We start from the raw sequence: 23,540 nt of genomic DNA on the forward strand, positions 1-23,540 counted from the left end.
TTTTATTATTTGTTGCTAAATAAACTAAAAAAAGCCAAAAATTTATTTCTGTTATAAATTTTTGCAAATAAATAATCTTTCTTCATAAATGTAGGCCACAATGTATTCTGCTACATTTCTTTGGTGAAAATAACCCAAATCAGTTTATATTATTTAGTCTGTGTGAAAGTTATAGAGTCCACAAACTATGGTATACATCTGAAAATTGATCAATCCTGATGTACTGATTAGCTATCTCATTTCTTGAGACCCAAAAACGGCAGGACAGTACAAATATCCCCCAAATTACCTTTTTGGAAAGTGGACAGTCTGAGGCAATTAGTAAGAGGCATGGCATGTTTTTTGAAGTTGTAATTTTTTGTCACAATTTTTTGGAAAATGAAGAAAAAAATTTTCATGGTGTGGCGGTGACCAGGGACAATGACTGGTAACATTACATAACATATATATATATATATATATATATATATATATATAATATATATATAATTTTAAGATTCATGGAGATGATGTATGGAAGGATGTAAAATACATATTAGAGTGTAAATGTATGAGATGGAGTTTTCCAATCGTCACTCGATGTATGGTGGGTTAAGACGGAAGGAGGGGAGTTTAGAAGGTGGTCAATAAGCTACTGTGGGTTGAGTAATATAAGTGTGAGAGAAAAGGAAAGGAGAAGAGTGGCAAGAGGAGAAGGGAGAATTTTTTTTTCACCAGGGATGAGGATGTTATTTGGTATTTGTTAGAATAATGTAACTTGTAAAGGTCTGGTACTAGGCCCTCATGCTTTGCTCATTGGCCTGGCATTTTGCTGCCCACTTGCAGGTTTGCAAACATAAAAACAGAGGATAGTGGTAAGTGTGGAGATAATTGCAGATTACAAAGTCTATCAGCATTCACAGACATAAAACAATGGAATGGTTAGGTGACTTATTCTGTAGTCGCCTTTTAGCTCAGCAGGCATCTACAAATCGCACATGAAATACAAACCTGGAACTCATGAGCGGCTGGCAGTGAAACATTTAGAAAAAAAATGTACTTTTCTGCGACTGCAACTCTGAGCTGTGCATATGCAGTTACGGAGCCAGTCAATTAGAGAGCTGCCAGGCTCTGCCTCGGATTGGGAAGAGGGGTGTGGCTTATATTAACACGCCCTACCACATGAGTAGAGGCAGTTTAAAGTCGCCGAAAAGGATTCTTTTGTTTCTAAACTGTTTTATTGCCAGTCGTTTGCGGCCAGGCCAGAAGGTATGTGAAAGGAAGCACTAACTTTGGGGCACTCTGTAGGAGCAGGACAACACAAAGGAACACTAAATTACAGGGCACTCTGGACGAGCAGGTCATAAGGGGGGACTAATTTTGGGGGCACTCTGGAAAAGGAGGGTCATAATGGATCACTCTGGAGGAGCAGGACATAAGGGGACACTCTGGAGGTACCAATTTACAATATTACTAAGTGGGCACTCTGGAGGATGTAAGGGGGTACTCTGGAGGCACTAAGGGGGGCACTCTGGAAGAGGACGTAAGGGGGCACTCTAAAGGATGTAAGGGGACATTCTGCAGGTAACAACTTTGTACCTCAAGAGTGCCCCCTTACATTCTCCAATGTGCCTCCATACATCCTGAAAAGTGCCCCTTAGTAATGTGGGTAAAAGAACTGGGGTATTTGTGTGCAGTGTATACTGCAGGCGCATATTCTGTTCAATCCCCCTTTAAGACTCTCCCACTGGCCATGCTCACTGTTCGCCCACGTTTCCTAGGGTGCCCCAGGTCTTTCATAATCTTAGTCATGCTCGCATTTTGTCAGGCTGTTTTGAGTGAAGGAGGGCCCTTCATGGTTTCTTGCACTGGAGCCCTGAAGGTCCTAGTTATGCATCTGCTTCTTGGTAGAATAACATGTCAGAACTTCCCCCAGATTAGTAGCAATTTAAAAATTGACTTCGTAATGATCAAGAAGGTGCAGAAGCGGTAGACGAAGAACAGATCCACTGAATGGATAAAGTAGAAGTGGAGTCCTTGCTCTCCACTGCAGGTCCATAGAGGACAGTGATCAGCATTTGAGTAATATCACCAAACCCCATTCTACATCTGACATGTCACAAATACCATTGCCACTGCAGATATAGAACTATAAGTAGTAATACAAAAGTGCTTAGGCACATCTCAGGAAGTGCACTGTTTAGGCACAGTTAACATTTGTAGATGACTCCTATAAGACAGCAAATCTTGACTTTTTGAGTTAAGGTTAACTTAAAACTAAACTCTAGAAAACTAGAAGTCCTCCGATGCAGTGGTGCTGCCTCTGCATTGCAGGGATTAACTGCTGATTTAGTCTAGAATGCAAAAAGAGCACTTCTACTTACTTGATCTTCTGCTCCCCCTGGCAAATGGTTCTCCCCTACACTCTTGCAGTGGACTGTCCCCTCTACATCCTCAAGCCCAATGCAGGGCTATGGTCACCGCATGACAATAATCTTGGACTGCCAGAGTGCAGGGGATAAAAGGATGTAGGGACTGGTCCAACAACACAGAGAAGATTGTGGAAGCGGCAGATCATGTAAGTAAAACTGCTGTAACTGGTCTCGCTGAACATAAATGAACAGTTAAGACTTGCAGTGCCAGTATAGCATAACTGCAAGGGAAGACTTTTAGATTCCCCTGAGTTTTGAACTATTAAAAATGTGTGTTTATTGAAAATATACTATATTTCTCCTTTAACCCAGTGATATTGTCTGGTTTCTCTTATAATGTGTAAAAAAAAGAATCTCAGCAATAGCTGTGTCCTGTGACACATATGATATTTTAAGCGGAGGGCTTTACAGGCTCAGGCATTTGTAAAGCTGGCCATATACGGGCAGAAGTTTTACAGGCATATGTCTTGTATCTGGATAACTGAGCTCTACAATGAGTGACTGGAGAACATGTCTTTAAGATAATAGCAATAATATGCTACTAGCTGTAAGGTAAAGAGCAACAGATCTACATGATTTCAAACAGCACAGAGAAGTGTGCCTTGGATTGGAGCTATTAGTTCACTAGATGACATTGATGGCCTGCATTTCATTATACAATAATGTCTGCAACTAAACTGTGGTTATTCTCCTACTGTTTTATGTATAATGAAACATATTTTATGTTAAAATAAGGTTTTTGCTCTCTGTACATTTAAATAAACAGTATCTTTGTTCATCATTTTAGATCGCAAGCTCTTATGAGCACAGCCCTCTTAACCCTCTTGTATTTTATTGTATTGTAACTGTACTGTCTCCCTTTATACATTTGTTATTGCTGAGTTAGAGAGCTTAGTTCTGCTTTCAGGATCTCTTCCAAAGGTGTCAAACTCAATTTCATCTCAGAGGACTGGTTGTATCTTCAATACTATATCAATTAATCCAGAGTTGTTTTTCTCAGAGAATAGGTGCAAGGTATCAACCATACACCACACACACACACACACACACACACACACACACACACACACACTCACATAGAACTGTGGATGTGGCCAAATTGCAGTGGGAGGATCTTTAAGGGGCAATAAATACCAGGCGTGTGTTATGTGCAGAGTTCAGGGGTGCGCTATTTACAAAATGCAGAGTTTAGAGGTGCGATGTTTACAGAATGCAAGGTTTAGGGGTGTGCTATGCACAGTGTGTGAATTCAGCTCTCTTTCACAGGCTGTTCACATCTCACGCACCCCACCTCAACTCTGACCTCTGCAACACTCTCCCTATCCTTTACCTCTGCATAGATCTTCCTCCACAGCCCTCACCCCCACCCCCAAAAGCCTCCTCGCATCTTACCTACCCCACCGGGCTCTAGTATCTCCCAGCACTATAGATGGTTCTGCCTCTCTCTTTCTCACTTGCAGGGAGGTCATTTGTAGGCACCTGTTCACCAGGGCACATATGGGGATCACAGTGCAGCTTACCACTTGATGCCCTATCCCACAATGCATCTGCATCTCCCTTGTCCCCACCGTGAGTGCAGGGCAGGCAGGGATTTATGAGAGCCACCAAAAGAAAGCTGTCTTTATAAACACAGGAGGAATAGTGGTGGAATGGAGTCCCGCCATGTTCCGGCTTAAAACAACCCTGGGTGTGAGGGCCACATGAAGTGGCCTAGCAGGCTGGATACACATACAGTATCTGTGTATAAACAATATCCTCCAACTTTCTGAAATCATAAAGAGGGATACTATTTAGCACACAGTATGTTGGTGATGGACATGTCCCAGCTATGGCCCCGGTTCCACGGACCACGGGGATCCAATATGCAGAAAATGATCAGCTAAACTATACAGGTGCTCTACTTTTTCTTTATATTGGCCTTCCAAGATAACAAATGCAGTAATATAGGTTGGATAAAACGATTAGTGCAGCATAACATTTGGTAGTAAAATAGTACATTTTGTATGGAGATGTACACATCAGACCAAAATGAGGGATAAATGAGGCTGCACGAGAGAGAGGGATTTGATTTTAAAAGAGGGACAGTCCCTCCAAATGGGGGACAGTTGGGAGCTATGTATACAGTAAGCCACAAAGCAGCTATATGTTGGATGTTCAATGCACTATGCAAACATGATTGAAATATGTGTATTTAAAGAGTTTACGCTTTACTAGATCAGTCAAGTCTAGGTGCGCAAATATTTGTGCGATCATGCCAACCTGCAATACAGGAACATCTATAATCGTCATAACGTTTTCTTACTGCTCATGTGAATATTCTTTCAGTAAATTAGGTCTATTGCAGCAATTTTTAATTGTGTATTTAACTTCCTAATGTAGACAGAAACAGGTAAACATACAGGAATACAATACCTTCTGTTCTTTTATTTCTGTACATGAGTTTAAACTTTACTAGCTTTAAAGATGATTACATCGTTATTGCTCCCATTCCTTACATTGCACCAGTAGATTTGATAACCAGTAATTGGCCTTCAAAGGAAGCTCACGTTACAGCCGACTCTACCTTTGGGCTTCTTTTCTCCATGCTGCTCGTTTGTCCACATTTAGTATATAGTAATATGCACTCTTGTTTTCTGTTCATTTACTCCATGAATGTCATTAGTGAGCTAATAGCTTGATTTTTTTCTAAACCACAGCCACAGTCTAAACATAAAAGTACTCACAAATGTATTTTGTTTGACCTGTTCAGATTTCTTAAGAAGCTGTCAATCACTGGCAAGTCTTTGAAGTAGGGGAGATCAAAGCAGTCTCTTATTAAAATCATGATTCATAGGGTAGGGATAGAAGACCATAAGCTACAATAGACATAATCTGAAAATGATGCAGTATTTACATCAAATTGCACATGTTCTCGTTCCATCATAAAACAAATATTTCTTACTGAAAAAGAAAAGAGTGTGATCAAAGCCGATCCATTCACTAAACATTGGTACTCTCAAAATATTAACAGGAATATTATGTAAAAGGATGTCACCCCTGCTTCTTTCCATATAACATTAAAGTAGAACTAAAGGCAAAACTCATTTTTTTTCCATTATGGATAGAGTAAGGGAGGGCAATAACCCCGGCTCGATTTTTATTTGCCATCTGTGTCCCACTAAGGAGATTTCCCTAAACCTCCTGTCCTCCTGTCCCACAGCCACAACGGAAAGCGAGAGGAAATCCCTGCAAAGTATAGGAAATCCCCGGTAGTCCCATCGGATAATTCCCCCTCCAATCCTGTTCTGGTGACAACTCAAAATCTAGACTTGTTTTCTCTTTCATTTCCAGTGATAACGTTCACCAGGACAAATAGAGAGGCATGAAATTTCATAATGAAGACACAGGCAGACAAAAAACTTGATAGGTATTATACTCTATTTCCGCTCAATCTAAATCTAAAAAAAAAAAAAAAAAAAAAACTGTTTTGCCTTTAGTTCTATTTTAAAGCCTAACTCCAGATTTTATTTCACTTGAAATGGTTCATTTGGCCCAAACAAACAATTTCCTTTACTAATACTTGGCCTACACAATCCAAGCAGAAGAGGGAGCAGGTACATGTCAAAACTAGGTACCCGCTTCCCGCAAAAAAAAGTTTCCAAAGGTGGTAAAGGAGAGGGGGGAGGAGACAGAAAAACTAAACATCCCCTTTTGGGTGAAGATCCGCTTTAAGAAGCAAAGGTCTTTTTGCGTGTTAAAAAGGAATTTTACTCTGACTACCCCCAAAAAAATCTCTAACACTTGTTTAAAAAAAAAAAAGAATACATATCTACTAGATAATGAAAGCTAGCCACCTCAAAAACTTCCACCCGATGCCAAAAAAAAGTGCTCACACATAGAGAGTGAAACACAAAAACGTGCAATGGGTGTACAGAGTCCTCCGCTAGGGAAGGATCCCCCGGGGCGTTAGGCTCCAGACAGGGACTGAGGTACTCAGACAAAGGGTCCATCTGGCCGAGACCAGGCAGACCCCATCAACTGGAAGGTCTGCCGAAGCAGACCAACCCAAGTACAGTGGGGCTCCCCCGAAGGGAGACCCCTCAAAGGAGAGGGCGAACCAAGCCAAAAGGCCTATGTCCACCCCCTCCCAAGACTTTCAGAGTAGGCCCGAGGGCCCACACCCTACTCGCCACACAGTGACAAAACGTGTATACAATCACAAACAAAAAAAGACAAAAAGGTGACAAACAGGGGTAAAAGAAAGAGTGGGGAAGATAATGAGATGGGAGAATGAAAGTGGCCATTGTGCTATACAATGGCCGGCCCTCCGGCCAGGCATAAAAATTTCCCCTGGTCCTAGCCAAAAGGCCCGGCCCAAGAGGCAGGTGCGAAAAACATGTGTATGGTGAAAGTGACCATGGTGCCATAAAATCAAGTGCTTACACACCGTGACTATACGGCACCCCTGAACTGCCACTTCAGGGGCACATTCACCACTGGCTTTTCGAAGCAACCCTAACCCACAACCCAGACCACAGCAGCCCCCACCCCAACCAGGAAGGCCTGGAGTTCAGGAAACTTGGTGAGAGCCCTGTACCACCAGGCTCCACCGTCATTCCGTTCCTCCTGCCTAATTATATTCATCAGGAGATACTGACCACTCCCTCCCCCCCCGAAGGAGGAGTAGGCGTTCTCTCCCAGAAAAACTGGCTGGTGCTAGAGCTACCCCAATCTAGGCCAGAAGGCCAAGGGCCCGACCCTCCGGATCAAACCCCGTGGTTCTCCATCCCCATCAGAAGGCTTCCCTTTCGGCTACAAACCGCTCCAGGTCACCTTTACTCCAGCAGGCTTTGCATAGCAACTGCAATCCCGTCTCTATTTCGCCATAGATCAAGGACGGAAGCAAGCGGCACCTCCTGGAAACTGATAAGAACAGATAATACACTTGATCTTAGCCAAAAGGCCGAGAAGCGAAAGCTAGTGTTGTCTTGCTTTAAGCAAAAGTTCTCCTTTAGTCCCTCTTCACCTGTGCTACCATCTGTAGTTGAGATCTGCTGCATATGTAGACACACCTAGTGGCCTATCTTTGCATGTGGGGGAAGGGGGAATGGGGGTGATATGACATCATCCTGGGCCAGGCAGGTAAATAGGAAGTTAAAAAAAAAAATAAAAAGAAGTTTTAATGTTTTTGAATACATTTTTTTTTAGTAATGTGTAAGCAGAAGGGGGAAGAAACAGGATAGAGGATCTTTAATCCTCTGAAGGAGTGCTGCCAGTCCTTACAAAATGAATCAGCTCCCATACCACAGCACACCTATCCTGTTGTGTTACAACACATACATTATATTAAGACATTGGAGTAAAGGAGTTGTAAAGGCAGACGTTTTTTTTATCTTAATGCATTCTATGCATTAAAAAAATCACTTCACAAAGAATGCCCAACCACATGTACGAGCTTGCACATGATTGGATGATGGAAGTCAGCAGGGCTCTACCTTCCTTGCACAGTGAACAGTCTATATGCCTTTAGTAAAATAACCCAATTGTTATAAAGTAAATGGAAAGTGACCATATCAACAAAAGGTCCACATGGTACCCCTGAGTTTGCTTTTTTGTTGTTGTTGTTTTTTTTTTGTTTTTTTTATCACCATATAATATCTTTTTTGTAATTGTTTATTTGAGCCTCTTTACTGATGAAAAGGGGTGTTGCAGAACCTTCCCCGCTGTACTGATGTCAGTGATAGCAGTGATTTGAAATCTGCTTCCAATGCAAACGTGAACGTGTGAGGGAGAGGGGGTTTGCCTGAGTGTTATTTGTTGACTGAGCATTGTCCAAGTCTAACACATGCGCACTGAAGGAAGTTTGTTTCCAGGCATCGCAGATGCTTGGGGATCAGCGGTTTAGATCCAGTTCACAGGAGTTTTTTCCCAATACCAGGAGGGCTTTTTCATTAAAATACCATGCTACAACAGTGTGCCTAGCAATTGGCATGTGGTTGTGGTGCACTCCTATTGGCTTCAATAGGCACGTTTGGCAAGTGTAACCACCTTCCAATCGTGACATGCTGTAAAAATGTCCGTGAGCATGTATAGCACCCAATACCACCCAGGTGACCACCATGTAAAACTATAGGTGGTCGGTCAAAACTCAGAACAACCACCTGTTTTGCTGCCCCTATGCTGTCTGTGTGAATGTAGCCACAGAGTAAGAAAAAAAGAAGATGCCTTTGTACCTATTTTGTTACAAATGTATACATTTATTTTAGCCTGCAGTACCACTTTAGTAGGCCCTGACTGTGCGTTCCTCCAAGCATGTTCATGCACCTGTATGCAGGCAGACTGTGCAGTTTGAATATCGGGTGCACATGTAATATTGACAAATGTTTTGATTACATATTTAATTTGTCACACACTATAATTAAATAAAAAATAAACATTAGATAAGTAATATCAATAATTGCTACTGTTCCCTAACCTCAAAGGGTTATTTTTATGTTTCAGTTTATGTTAGTTTGAAAACAGACCATTAAAATGACACCAAACAATATAGTTATTCTTCAAAAAGAATCTATACACATCCACTACTATCAGGTTTGAGTAAGCGCTCAATGTACAAAGGAACCTAAACACATGTAGGAAACCCAACTTTAGAGGTGATTTATTCTTACAAAGCAAATACACCTTTGTACATTCATGCTGACTAGTATTCCAATCTTTCTCTTCTCCCTCAGTTTCTCTCCCTCATTCAGCTAATGTTACATTGGTGCTGAGGGAGAGGGGCAGGAAGGGGCAAACAAGGATGCTGTGCAGGCGCCTAATGTCCTCCTTATCAACCAATGACATCATTGGTTGTTAGGATGCCATCGGCTAGAAGGTTATTTTTGGGACATTTTTAGGCATTTTTCCAAGGCACCCCTGAAGAAACCCTGATTGAAAAAGGCTGTCATACATAAAATGGGACCATGGAGAACAAAGTCAGAACAAAGCAGCAAAAAAAGGGAATTTGGAGGAGGCTGAGAGGAACAGAAGTTACTTTGTAAGTGTTATAAGTGATGCAAAAGTAAACTTTTTTAAAAATAATAAACATGTCATACTTACCTGCTCTATGTAATGAGTTTTCACGGAGCAGCCCAGATCCTCCTCTTCTGGGGTCCTCTGCAAACACTCTTGGCTCCTCTCTGCCTCTATGTGCCCCCATAGCAAGCCGCTTACTATGGGGGCCCTCATGCGGGCCCGCTTTATTGACACACACAGACACTCTCAGCCTCACCCCCCACTCTCTCCTCACTGGCTATGACTGACAGCAGCAGAACCAATGGCTCCTGCTGCTGCATCGATCTCCTGTGAGGAGTGAGAGAGCAAAGCGAGCCGCTTGCTCTCAGGCATGGGGATGGATCGTGCTTATGTAAGTGGGGAGGTGGGGTTTATTTACCTTAAAGCGGAGTTCCACCCAAAAGTGGAACTTCCGCTTATCTGATTCCTCCCCCCCCTCGGGTGCCACATTTGGCACCTTTTGAGTGGGTACTTGTTTCTTATAGGTACCCTGTCTCCACTTCTGTGGGACCTCGCCGCGGCGAGGTCCCTCAGATGTGCAGACCCCTCCTTCTCCTTCCCCTACTGCCGGGCCAGTGTGGTGCAGAGCGCTTCGCCCATGCGCAGTAGGTACCTGGCCGCAAGGCTTCACTGCCGGGTTCCCTTACCGGCAATGGCAGCGGCGGCAGCCGACAGCCGATGGAACCATCGGCTAGGGTGCCGGCATTGCTGGATTCCAGGACAGGTAAGTGTCCTATTATTAAAAGTCATCCGCTACAGTATGTGTATGTAGCTGCTGACTTTTCATTTTTGGAGGGGGGGGGGGACACAGCTTTAATGCAGAAAATGCATATTGGTAAAAAACCTTCTACCTTTAGAACCACTTTAGGAATACATACATGAATAGAATCTTTTTTTAAACATAGTGTCACTTTAAAGTGGAATGAAGGTCAGGTTCATTACTCTGCAACTAGGAAAGGCATGAAAAATTGCACATGTTGCTGACCCACAGACAAATGTCTTGCATTTTGGCATCGGCACCATGTGGCTCTGTGTGGCACAATTTTGAATAAGGGGTCAGGGAGTTCTTTACCTTCATTAGCCACAGGTATGGCGGCAATTGAATTGATTGGGGTGCTCCACCCATGCCATATGCGTTCAAATGTGCTCACACATATCTGATTGGAGCCTTAAGTCAGAAATACTCACAAGGTCTCTCTCTGGCACCAGCATTTTCTATGTGCCTTCTTCCAGGTACCAGTCTATGGCCGTCTTGTTTGGCTGGTGTGGGATGACCTTGCTCCCACACATGCGCAGGAATCATTCATCCAGGTACGTTGGCACTGTGCTGCATGTGCAGCTCCCTGTATATTTTGCAGAAAGTGGTGAACAGGAAGGTTTACTTAAAAAATGAAGATCCTGTCTTTTTGCAGATTTTTCTAGGGCCTTTAGTTCCATATTAACCACTTCAAGACCAAGCCTTTTTCAGACTGTTGCTTACAAGTTAAAATCAGTATTTTTTGCTAGAAGATTACTTAGAATGCCAAAACATTATATATTTTTTCTTAACAGAGACCCTAGAGAATAAAATGGCGGTCATTACAATATTTTATGTCACACTGTATTTGCGCAGCGGTCTTTCAAACGCAATTTTTTTGAAAAAAAATACACTTTCATGAATTAAAAAAAACAAAATAGTAAAGTTAGCCCAATTTTTTGTATAATGTGAAAGACGCTGTTACGCCAAGTAAATAGATACCTAACATGTCATGCTTTAAAATTGTGCAAGTGGCGACAAACTACGGTACTTAAAAATCTCCATAGGCGACGCTTTAAAATTTTTTAATGCTTATCGGTTTAGAGTTACAGAGGAAGTCTAGTTTTAGAATTATTGTTATTATTGCTCTTGCTCTAAGGATTGCAGCGATACCTCACATGTGTGGTTTGAACGCTGTTTACATTTGCAGCTGTGACTTACGTATGCATTCGCTTCTGCGCCGAGGGATGGGGTGCTTTCCATTTTTTTAATTATTTATTTTGTTTTTTTATTTTTACACTATCTCTTTAATTGATTTTTTTTTATCACTTTTATTGCTGTCACAAGGAATGTACACATCCCTTGTAACAGTAATAGTCAAAGCCAGGTATTTTTTTGGAGGGATCTGAGGCACTTTGCACTTAAAGAGGAAGTAAACTTCCTTAGCAGACATTTACCTCTAGGTACATAATAATAAGGCTTACCTATAGGTAGTGTAAATATCTCCTAAACGTGTACAGTTTAGGAGATATTTACATTGCATGCAGCCAGTGACATCACTGGCGCACGCGCCCCGGTTGCCGTTCCTTCCAAGCCCCGAGCCGTGAATGGCGGCTCTCGTGACGTCATCGTGGCTCCGGCCAATCACAGCGCCGGAGCCCTCAAACCCGGAATTAACTCAGGGAAAGAGTGTGCGAGTGCTGCTGCAACACCTTTCTTCTAAGGAAAGTATTTCATAGTGAGCTAGTATGCAATGCATACTAGCTCATTATGCCTTTGTCTTGCAGGGTTTTTTTAATGAGGTTTACAACCTCTTTAAAAGCATTCAAAACACCAAGTTTGGCTGTTTTGAATACTGATTTTTTTTTTTTAAATCTGGTGCCTTTAAGGCTCCAGTAAACCCGGAAGTGACATTGTGACATCGCTTCCGGGTAACTAGATCCGAGACCCGATCAAAGCCAATTCCATGTTTGTTCAGGTCTCCGGCCAGCCAGCCGATGTTCGGGCCTCCCGGTGGGATGGGAGAGCCCGGATGGAGTGGCAAAAGGTGGTGGGAAGGGGGGATGTCCCTTCCCACTACTTGTGTTACTATAAGGCCTCATTCACACTAATGTGAGTTCCCCAGTGTCTAAAACTGCACTGCAATGCACAACACTGGAAATCTCATCATTCTCTATGGAAGGGATCAAAATTTCAAGTCCTGAGCTACTAGCCAGGCCTTAAGAGTTACTCGCCACCAGTTTCCCCACTCAACCCCTACCCTGCCCGCCCCTAATTACACTCCTAATTCCGTCCCTAAACACGCCATCATAAATTTTCTCATGAAATGACACTGTTTAATGTTTTATGCAGAATTAAGTTACAAAAATAAATATTAACAACTTTAACAATATTAACATAAAGCATATTAGTACCCATCAGTACAGCCTCATCAGTGCCCTTCAGTGCAGCCTCATCAGTGCAGCCTTATCACTGCCCATCAATGCAGGCTATCTGTTCCCATCAGTGCAGCTTCATTAGTGCCCATCAGTGTAGCCTTATCAGTGCCCATCAGTGCAGGCTATTGCCCCGTAGACACGGTCGGATTTTCCGTAGAAAAATGTGTGATAGGACCTCGTTGTCGGAAATTCCAACCGTGTGTAGGCTCCATTACACATTTTCCATTGGAATTTCCGACACACAAAGTTTGAGAGCTTGCTATAAAATTTTCCGACAACAAAATCCGTTGTCGGAAATTCCGATCGTGTGTACACAAATCCAGCGGACAAAGTGCCACGCATGCTCAGAATAAATTAAGAGACAAAAGCTATTGGCTACTGCCCCGTTTATAGTCCCGACGTACGTGTTTTACGTCACCACGTTCAGAATGATCGGATTCTCCGACAACTTTGTGTGACCGTGTATATGCAAGACAAGTCTGAGCCAACATCCGTCGGAAAAAATCCATGGATTTTGTTGTCGGAATGTCCGATCAATGTCCGACCGTGTGTACAGGGCATGTCAGTGCCCATCAGTGCAGCCTCATCAGTGCAGCCTCATCAGTGCCCATCAGTGCAGCCTCATCAGTGCCCATCAGTGCAGCCTCATCAGTGCCAATCAATGCAGCCTATCAGTGCTGAAAGTGCAGCCTCATCGATGCCCCTCAACGCAGCAGGGATCACAGGAAGGAATTGGGAGGATTGCCGGCTGGATCACACAGAGTGGGGATCTCCTGCTGTAACACAGCTTGGAGATGAAACGCCAGCCGCTGTCAAACAAAACCCCACCTCCTGGACCGGCATTGGACCAGTGTGCTGTCTATCATAGGAGCCGGTCCAAGAGGCAGGACTTTGACAGCGGCCGGTGTTTAATATCCAAGCTGTGCCACAGCGGGAAATCCGCTCTGTGTAATACGGGCAGCTCTCCTCCTGCCAGTTTCCTGGCTGATTGCTTCTGGCAGAAGCGATGCTGCCTTTGTTATAGGGCATCAGAGTGGCCCAAGGTGCAGTGAGGCAATTGTCCCCCGGGTCGATCTGATGCCCTGTAAAAAAGGCTGCAGCTCTCCTGCCAAAAGCGATCAGCCAGGAAACTGCTGACCCAGTCCACCCCTGCTCCACACTCGCCCTCAGCTATTTTGAGGGGGGTGCTCTATGGTGTCTGTTCACATCAATGCAACATGGTACATTGCAAAGTTTAAAATTTGGTGCAGCATAGTATATTTTTACCCCCAAAGATTTCAAGGGGAGAGCAAGAAAAAGGCATGTAAATTCATTTGTGGCACATCTTTGGTGCAATTTTGTGGAAAAAAAAACATGCTACAAAAGCCCACTGAAAAACACATGATTATGCAGCACCACCAGTGTTAGCCTAGGCTACTTCGGATCCTGTGGATTTTATAATCCTTGCTCACCTGTGTTATAACCATGCAAATGCATTCTCTCAAAGATGGGTATCCCTGACCTCCCTGATACATGATGGCCCTCCATAACTTCCTGATAGACCAACTCGGGTTCGAGAGATATTCTAAGTGCACCAGCCCTTTGTAAGTCCTCCCATGGAGCAGGAGCCATGACAACTTATTGCTGTTGTTATACCTATGGTAGTCGTAGATAATTTACTGTTCCTTGATATTATAACAATACTTTGTAACTCCTGCGTGGGTCCCTTCCCTGAAGGAGGCCAGATGTTGGCTGAGCTGCTGTACGTCTGTATTGTTTTGTGTTTGTCAAGAAAATAAAAAAAGGTTTTTAAAAAAAAAAAAAGATGGGTATCCCTAATCCACTGCCCGTTGCACCACCCACCAAGCACAATTTCAATCTACATGTGGCCCATAGTGTTCCTCTCTGTCAGCAATCTCTTGTTTTCACCCAAGAAAATCATTATGCTGTCATATACCTTCCCCCTTCCAGACTGTAGAAATGTTGCTGTCAGCAGTGACTTACTGAGATTAAAAAAACATACTTTTCAATGGTGTTGATTTTGAAGCCATGCCAAAGGTGTATTTTGTCTGACAATATAGCTTTATAATATCAGGGAGTGTCTGCCTAATTGTATACCCTGGCTTCCCATGCAGTGGTTGCACAGGCTGTCAGGATTAGCATTTATCCGTGTTATCATGGAGGGTGGGAAAAGATCTAATCACGCTCAATTAGATAAAGTCACGTTAAGGCAGATTCATGCAAAGACTCAGATTTTCTCCCCTTTTCACTCTTGGAATGTATTTCATGTTTTCTTTATAGGTTTCTATTTTATGGGTAGCAGAGCATTTTACATGCAAATTGTACTTAAAAAAACCTATGTTTCAAATGTCTTCAAAGGGCAATCTACCTAAAAGTGATGCTTCATGTTTGAATGGACAATGATATTTGCAATTCACCATTTAACTTCGAAAAAGCAATACTCATATCACCTCCTCCTCGAAATCCCACTATAACAGCTGCAAAAAAATAAAAATAACTCATCCTATTGTATTGGATCAGTGGTCTCCAAACTGTGGCCCAGGGGCGGATGCAGCCCTTTGCTTGCTTTTATCCAGACCTTGGGGGCAGTATTTCATTCACTGACACCAACGAAGGTGCACAGTTCCTCCCAATGGCACCAATAATGGGCTCAATGACACCGATGATAGAGGACCATTCCTGCCAATGACATCATGATGGGGTGCAATTCCTCCCAATGACACCAACGATGGGGCACAGTTCTTTGCCAATAACATCAACAATAGGGCTCAATTCCTCTCACTGACACCAAAGATGAGGTGCTGTTTACTCCAACTGCTGCAAGACATTTTCCACTCCCAATGGCCACAGTCTGCCCCCCCCTAAAGTCTGAAGGACAGTAAACCGGACCTTTGTATAGAAAGTCTGGAGACCCCTAGCATATATAAATAGATAGGAAAGTATATCATACTTACTTCTTTTAAACTTTTATTTTTATTTTTTTCAGTTACTTCCTGGTTTCCAGGCCTAGATGAATGATGTCATACGTTCCAGAAGTCTTCAGGAAGTTAGGAGGGGTTTTCTCAGCTAAACACACCTTCATGCCTGTGTTTCGTCAGATTAGGCGACCTGTCAGAATTTGCAACGGAAGTGACGTTTGTCGCCACCATCTTGCTACACCCCACATTCCTCCACAGCAAAGATACAGTGAGAAGGTGGCAAGCGGACCTCTTGTTACACCCACCAGAGTTTTGCATTTCACACTCATTTTTAAAAGTAAACGGAGCTTATAAGATCAAATACAGTATTTAGAAATCTGACGGTTCAATTGTAAAAGCAGCGGCAAACCTGCTGATGTCACAGGTTTCGTTATCTGACAGAACACCTCTGATTTTATAATTAAACAGTCAGTTGGATTTCTAAATACTGTATTTCACCTTATAAGCTCCGTTTACTGTTAAAAATAAGTGTGAAATGCAAAACTCCAGTGGGTGTCACAAGATGTCCGCTTGCCCACTTCTCAGTATATCCTTACTGTGAAGGAGTGCGGGGTGTAGCAAGATGGCGGCGACGAGACGTCACTTCCTTTACAAATTCTGACGGGTTGCATAATCTGAAGAAGCACCTGCATGTCTAAGCTAAGGGCCGATGGGTTCCAGGAAGTGTATGCAACATGAATCATCTGCCCTTACTGAAGATGGCCACAGCCAAAATGCTGGAGGTGGGTGTTTTTCAAAGCGATTCCTCAGCAAAATGAAGCATGGATGGATGGGTGCATTTGCTTTGAATATTAAAAATGAATTAATTAGAATTGTTGGTTTGTGCTCCGTGATCCGCACGCCGGGGCAGAGAGCGATACCTCGCCGCCCCGACTGTACTGCAATTGGATGCAGCACCAACCAATCAGCGGATGCCTGCTGCTGATTGGTCGCTGGCACCCGACGATCGGCTCCAGACTTTACTGAAGAGAGTCATGTGTAGGTGAACAAACACAGGGCTCTCTTCTGACAGCAGCAACATGCTGTTTTTTTCTTCCTGCAAAGCAGGAAGTAAAAGACAGCACATTGTTTAGTAAAAACACTTCACACAGTACACAATAAAACATGTTGACCACACATTTAACCCCTTGATCGCTGATGTTAACCCCTTCCCTGCCAGTGTCGATAGTACAGTGAGAGTGCATATTTTTAGCACTGATCACTGTAATGTTGTCACTGGTTCCCAAAAAAGTGTCAGTTAGGTGTCTGATTTGTCCGTCGCAGTATCGCACTCCTGCTATAAGTCGCTGATCACCGCCATTACAAATAAAAATGAAAAAAATTCATAAATATATCCCATAGTTTGTAGACGCTATAACTTTTGTACAAACCAATCAATATACGCTTATTGGGATTTTGTTTGCCAAAAATATGTAGCATAATGCACATTATGCCTAAACTGATGAAGAAATTCGATTTTTTAAATTTTTTTATTGGATGTGATTTTTTTTTAATTGTCTGTCTTTTTTTGTTTATAGCGCAAAAAATAAAAACCACAGAGGTGATCAAATACCACCAAAAGAAAGCTCTATTTGTGGAGAAAAAAAAGAACATACATTTTATTTGGGTATAGTGTCGCACGCCCGTGCAATTGTTAGTTAAAGTAACGCAGTGCCATATTGCAAAAAATTGCCTGGTCATGAAGGGGGGTAAACCTTCCACAGCTGAAGTGGTTAGGCTCCACCTTACTTGTAGCTAATAAAAAGTTATTCTTCTTCTTGTGCTCCAAATTGCTACTTTTTAGGTGCTGTCTTTTTTTTCTTCATGTGTTTCCCAGATCAATGTTCCTCCAAACAAGTGGTTGCCTGTGCACAGCAGAGATCTACATAAATTGGACTACACGTCCCATGATCACTTGTGCACTGCCTGCATGGCGCATGCAAACCCTGAGTAGCGGTGTGTGCAGGTTCAGTCCGCAGGTCTGGGTGGCTCCATGGAGACCCTGCAAGGCAAAGGAGCCACCAGAGGCAGAAATTTCACAAAGCAAAATTGCAAAGACTGATTATTCAGTAACGACTGCAAAGGGGGCAGGAATGAATTGTGACGTAAGGGAGGCAACTACATGTATTCGTTTGCTTTTTTAATGGAGGAGGGTTTAATGAAATGTTAATTTATTTCAGGTTCAATAAATATATTTAGAGCTGAAACTACCATGCTGCCAGTAAAAAATGTTCTTATTTATATATACTTATGGGTCATTCCAAATTGCAATGTGGTGAGCATTTTAATATATTAAGGCTAATTAAGTGAATAGAGCAAAGGAAAGCATGAATCACCCATCAAAAGACATCCGCCTGAATGGACTTAAACCTCACAAACATTAGTCAGAATTCTTCAGTGACTCTGAAGGGTTGATTTACTAGGTTAAAGAATTTTCACTTAGCTTTGTAAACATAATGAAGCTTCACTTTGAATACTTAGTCATATGAAAAGGAAATGAAAAAACAGCATTTTTGATCGTGTGTAATCGAATTATTACAGTGAACACAGCTTTATCCAATTAACTACATTAAAGTAAAACTAAAGGCAAATTTTTTTTTCTCATTTTGGATAAAGTAAGGGAACGTTATAATCAATTTCAGTTTTTTAGCCATCTATGCCTATTGGGGAGATTTCCCTTCACTTCCTGGCCTATAGCCAAAACAGGAAGCGAGAGAAAATACTTCCAAAGTGAGGGAATCCCTGGTTGTCACTAGGGTCACCATAACTATTGTCCCCATTGAAAGATCTCCCCTCTATTCCTGTTCTGGTTACAACCCAAAACTAGGGATTTTGTTTCACTTTCACTCTCCGTAGTAACGGTAAGCAGAACAAATAGAGAAGGTGAGTCTTCCTAACCGGGACACAGACAGCAATAAACACCTGCCAGGGGTTCTAATCTTTCTCCACTCTATCCAAAACTTTAAAAAAAACTGCTTTACCTTTAGTTATACTGTAAGGCTAGCCAAACACAATGGCCCCAAGGGCGAATGAAAGGATCAGCAGATTACCTGTTCCCTGCCAGCTATATTATTCCGACACCCACAACTATCAGAGTATCTGAACAGTGACTGCATCTGGTTGGCTGCAGTCATTGTTCAGAAGACAATCTTCTATCCTTTCATTTTCAAATTTACCAGGTGATACCAATGGCAGGAATCAGTCAAAACTTTAGCTGTGTATGGTTAGCATAACATTCCCTCCCTCCTATTAAAAGAGAAGTATGTGTTTACGCTAAAAAAAATTATACTCACCTAGGTGGATGAAGCATCAATCCAATGATCTACAGCCACTATGTTTGTCCTTGTGGTGCAGGGACTTGTCGGCAGAAAAAAAAAAAGATACCTGAATGATGCCTGTAGCTGCAGGCATTATTCAGATATCCCCACTCAAAGTCCAGGACATCATATGACAGCCTTGGACGGGAAGTAAGAGACTTAAAAAGAAACTAGAAATGTCTTTCATGTGTTGGTTGGTTAGAAGAAACGCAGTGAAGCAGACATGGAAATTGGCACTGAAAAGCTTAGTTTTAACAGTTCATTGCTAGTTATTTCATTGGACATGTTGTCGTTGTGGTTTTACCATCTAACTGTCAATTCTAAAGCAAATAACATAGGTGGGGTCTTGAGTAAGAAAGACAGGACTGGCGTGTCTCAAGCCATTTTACAAATGAATCAATGCTCTAAGAAAACTATTTTATAAAGTGATAATTGCCTACTGCAAATGATGAATCCAACTAAAACTGTTCTTTCAGATTTGACATTCTCTGGAAGGTTGTACCACCAAATTGTTTCTTATACCTCTTGGGTACTACACCAGGTAAGTTCTCTGGGCTTGATTTTCCACACTAACGTTCTCCAAGCCAACATTCCCCACACCCAGCTGCCTAGTCATCTATCTCCAACATCAGTGGCCTCCTATGATGTTTTTATTGTCCGTTCAGACATTTTCTGCCCATGCCCTTACTTTATTTTGCATTCTAGAAGGGTTCCTCAAGTGATGTGACTGGTCCACCACAGCCTCCTCTGTACACCATTCATGGCCGTGGTCACATTTCTGCCTCATTAACATACAATACAAGGCTAATGGCCCTGCACTGCATGTTATGAAGCCAAGGGGTGTAAGGTAAGTATTAATACCTGCTATTGTGCCTGCTACACAAAACAAGCATTTAACTCTTGCAGTGTGGGAAGGGGGGAGGGGTTTAGATGTTTTCCAAGTCCTAGAGTTGGGCTTTAGCTACAAAATGTAAGTTAAATCCCATACACTCAGAACGTAACCTTACTTAGAACTTTTCCTAGTCCTAGAGTTGGGCTTCAACTACAAAATGTAATTTTAATTCCATACACTCAGAACGTAACCTTACTTAGATCTTTTCCAAGTCCTAGAGTTGGGCTTCAACTACAAAATGTAATTTGAATTCCATACACTCAGAACGTAACCTTACTTAGATCTTTTCCAAGTCCTAGAGTTGGGCTTTAACTACAAAATGTCATTTAAATTACATATTCCAGAATATAACCTTACCCATAACATTAAATGAACTCCCTTAAATCCTGTACTTACCTTGTCATGACCATCCTGCATCTTAATCGGAGCTAAGCCACCCAGTCTGCACCATAACCAAAACCAGTGCTGGCTTCTTAGCACCAAAAGCAACTGATACAGAGCAGCCCTTTACCATGGGCACAAGCTGAACATTACACATTACTGAAGTGTCATAACACTTTTTTTGACAAGACTGAATTTTAACACTCACTGTAAGAAATCTCATTCCCAGGGTGGATAATTAAACCTTTTAGCTATTACTGGCTGAGAAACTTCAAGCTGTCTCAGGAGAAAACCTAAAAACGGTCTACTCTCTCTAAAAAAAAAAAAAATTATAAGAAGCTTCAAACAGGCCAGGCAGAAAACAAACTTTTTATCATGTGCCATTCATGTGGGTGATTAAAGCATTTATGCCGTTAGCAGATCACTGTCAATAACGCGGCATTTATTATTAAATTGAGCAATATAAAAATGTTCATAGCTCCTGCTGAGGGCAACACCGCCCACAGGTATCCTAACAACAGCTATAAACTTTAGTGTTTGCTTTGCTAATAAAAATGTGTTACATTAGTTACAACTGGCTTAAATATTACAATGTTGCAGCATGAACCTTTGAGCCCAAGTGAGCACAGTAATTTGGACACAAAAAAGAAGTGAATAACAAAAGTATCTAATGATGAATCTGTAATCTTTATAGTATTTACATGCCAAAACAGAGGTATCGATTATATTATGTTTACACTGGCATAATCACACCTATTTCTTCTCAATAGCTTTTTTTTTTTTTTTTTTTAAGGTGAACACCAGGCACAAAAACTTTAATGCAAATATATTCCTCAATAATCACAAAAAATATACCGTAAATCAGCCTTTTGGGAACTGAATGCCTTTGCAAACCTAGATATTATCACATAAAAGTAGCAGTGACATCATCTATTTGCTGCACTTAACTTGTGCAGAGAGCAGAGCTGTGAGACGGACCCATCAGCTCCTCTCACTGAAGGCTGTCAGAACCACATTCAATAAGCAATTCTTAAGCTGAAATTCCAAAATGCGGTGACCCATAATAACCAATCAAAATCAAGATGGATTCTAACTGGTTGCTATACAGCAGTGGTTCCCAAACTCAGTCCTCAAGTACCCCCAACTGGCCATGTTTTGGGAACTTCCCCTTAGATAAAATAGCTCTTATCAATACCATGTCACTGATATTGATTTGAAGCAGCTGTGCAATGTAAAGTAAAACCTGAAAACATGGCCCATTGGGGGTACTTGAGGACTGAGGTTGAGAACCACTGCTATATAGCACTTCATAAAAACCCTTTAGGCTTGGTTCACACTGGATACTGATGCGGCTCCCAGCAGGGGTCCTGTGCGCCCTGGTTCACCGTTTCAGGTCTGATTTCAGCCCGAATCTTTGGCTGAATTTGGACCTGAAATGGACAAAAAGACGCACAGGGCTCCTCTGCAAATTTGCACCGGAGCCGCATCGGAGATATGTGAACCAGATCCATAGAGAGCCGGTCACATTCTCCTGCTATTGTGAATTGGATGCGGAAATTCCAAATCCAATTCACAATAGTGTGAACCCAGCCTCAAAGGGGAAATTTTTTTCATTCTGCATTCCTGTGACACGTTTTCAGCCAAAAGCGAGCTGAAGCCAGCTGTTGGCTGATGACATAGAGCTGGTCCAAGCTGGGGAATGATTGCGACCGTATGGTTAGGATCCACCCAGAAGCCTGCAGCGGCACCTGGCTCAGTCTCTCAGCAGGCCGCTTTTGCCCCCTCCACAGCCTAGCGCTCCAATGAGCATGGTGGAGGCAGAGCAGACAGCCAGTGACTGACAGTCACCAGCTCTCTGCTCACAGAGCACTAAGCAATCAGCAGTGTTTGATCGCTCAGTTCTCAGTCTAGGAGTCGCCGGGGGGACAGATGCTGCATCCACCTAGGTAAGTATGATTTCTAAAAAAAACTTCCCTTTGAAGGCCTCATTCACATGGCCAATTACTTGCGCATCCATCTCATGGCCGTGTTTTGCCGGCACAGGGATGCACAAGTTTTTCGTGCATCACTGTTCTGGCAGTCCCGCATAAGCACAGCCACTTTGTCCCAATATGACATCCACGTGGGGGTGGGGCATGTCCCCAAACTCACCCTGTGTGCATTCTAAGCCATGCATCCAGGCCCATACAGATGTCACATTGGGACACAGCAGCTGTGCTTGTGCCACCATGTGTCCCAATATACATTTATGGGGCTGCCAAGATGGTGCATTCTCTTGCTGGCAAAACGTGGTCCTGCACAGGACACACAAGTAATCGGCCGTTTGAATAAGGCCTTAAGTTCTACCATAGGAATGATCTTTTTTGGAAATATTTTTGATGTAAGTATCTATATGTGATATTTGGAGGGCTACTGGGGATGCTGAAAATTACTGTAGTAGTCCTTGCCACATACATTGATAACTGTGATCTTTCAGGTGCTTCTCCAGTGGGTTCACCTCTGAATACAGGGGGTCACTTGTTGGGCACCACCATTCAGAGAATGCCTTGTATTGTTTTTTTCAATGAATATGATTGGACAAGGTGGAGATTGTGAAGTCTCTGAACGTTGTGCAACCTGAGAATGCCTTTGTATTCCGTGTGCAGAGGGGAAGCCACTGGAGCAACACCAGAAGATGACTGCTAACTTTGTATGTAGCGTAGGCTACTACAGTGATTTTAGGATCTTCAGTAGTGGCCATCCAAGTATCAGATATGTATATGGGTATTTACATCGATCCAAGCTTCAACAATGTTAGGTTGCAAAAAGTTAAGTCCTGGAGTTCTTCTTTAAGAGATCATGTCACATTGCTCTGAATGGACAAAGAGCCCACACCTCTGATGGAGTCCGTTCTGTCCACTGCTCTACTGGAACACGGCCAGTGTTATCAGATTCCAGATTACATTAAAAAGTATATTAAATGACACATTACTATAGATTTTTTCTTGACTAATCTGTATCTGCCTAAGAAGTGACATGAACTAAATTAACATAAGCAAACTGAATATAAAATCAGAGTGGAATGCTAAAGATTTGCAGTCCAGCTTTACATAAATCAAAAACAATGGCTGCTCTCCAGGAAAACAAGTCCCACCTATATATCCAGGCTGTCTTTTTGTTACTTAGGTATTTTGTGATGCAGGCACAATGACACATGACCAAGGCACAATGCATTGTGGGTCAGCCATTGAATGGAGGAAGCCTATGACCCCCATTTGAATTGTCAGGCCTCTGAGTTATTTGACTCCAGTTATCTGTGATTATGATCACAAAGTGCTCTCAGTGAGAGTTCTCGCTCCAGGACTGCTGAAGCCGTCTGTTTACTCAGAGCCTGACC

The 23,540-nt window shown here is 42.5% G+C and overlaps 1 protein-coding gene and 1 pseudogene across 2 annotated transcripts in view; both read right to left on the reverse strand.

Annotated features, from left to right (window-relative positions):
* Positions 1 to 23,540, reverse strand: part of PALLD (palladin, cytoskeletal associated protein) — a 486,054-nt gene that overhangs the window by 295,791 nt on the left and 166,723 nt on the right. The gene's annotated exons all lie outside the window — the stretch shown is intronic.
* On the reverse strand, positions 7,247 to 7,365 carry LOC141124417 (U2 spliceosomal RNA; annotated as a pseudogene).

The sequence above is a fragment of the Aquarana catesbeiana genome, linkage group LG01, assembly GCF_042186555.1.
Source record: "Aquarana catesbeiana isolate 2022-GZ linkage group LG01, ASM4218655v1, whole genome shotgun sequence".
NCBI classification, from domain to species: Eukaryota; Metazoa; Chordata; class Amphibia; order Anura; family Ranidae; genus Aquarana; species Aquarana catesbeiana.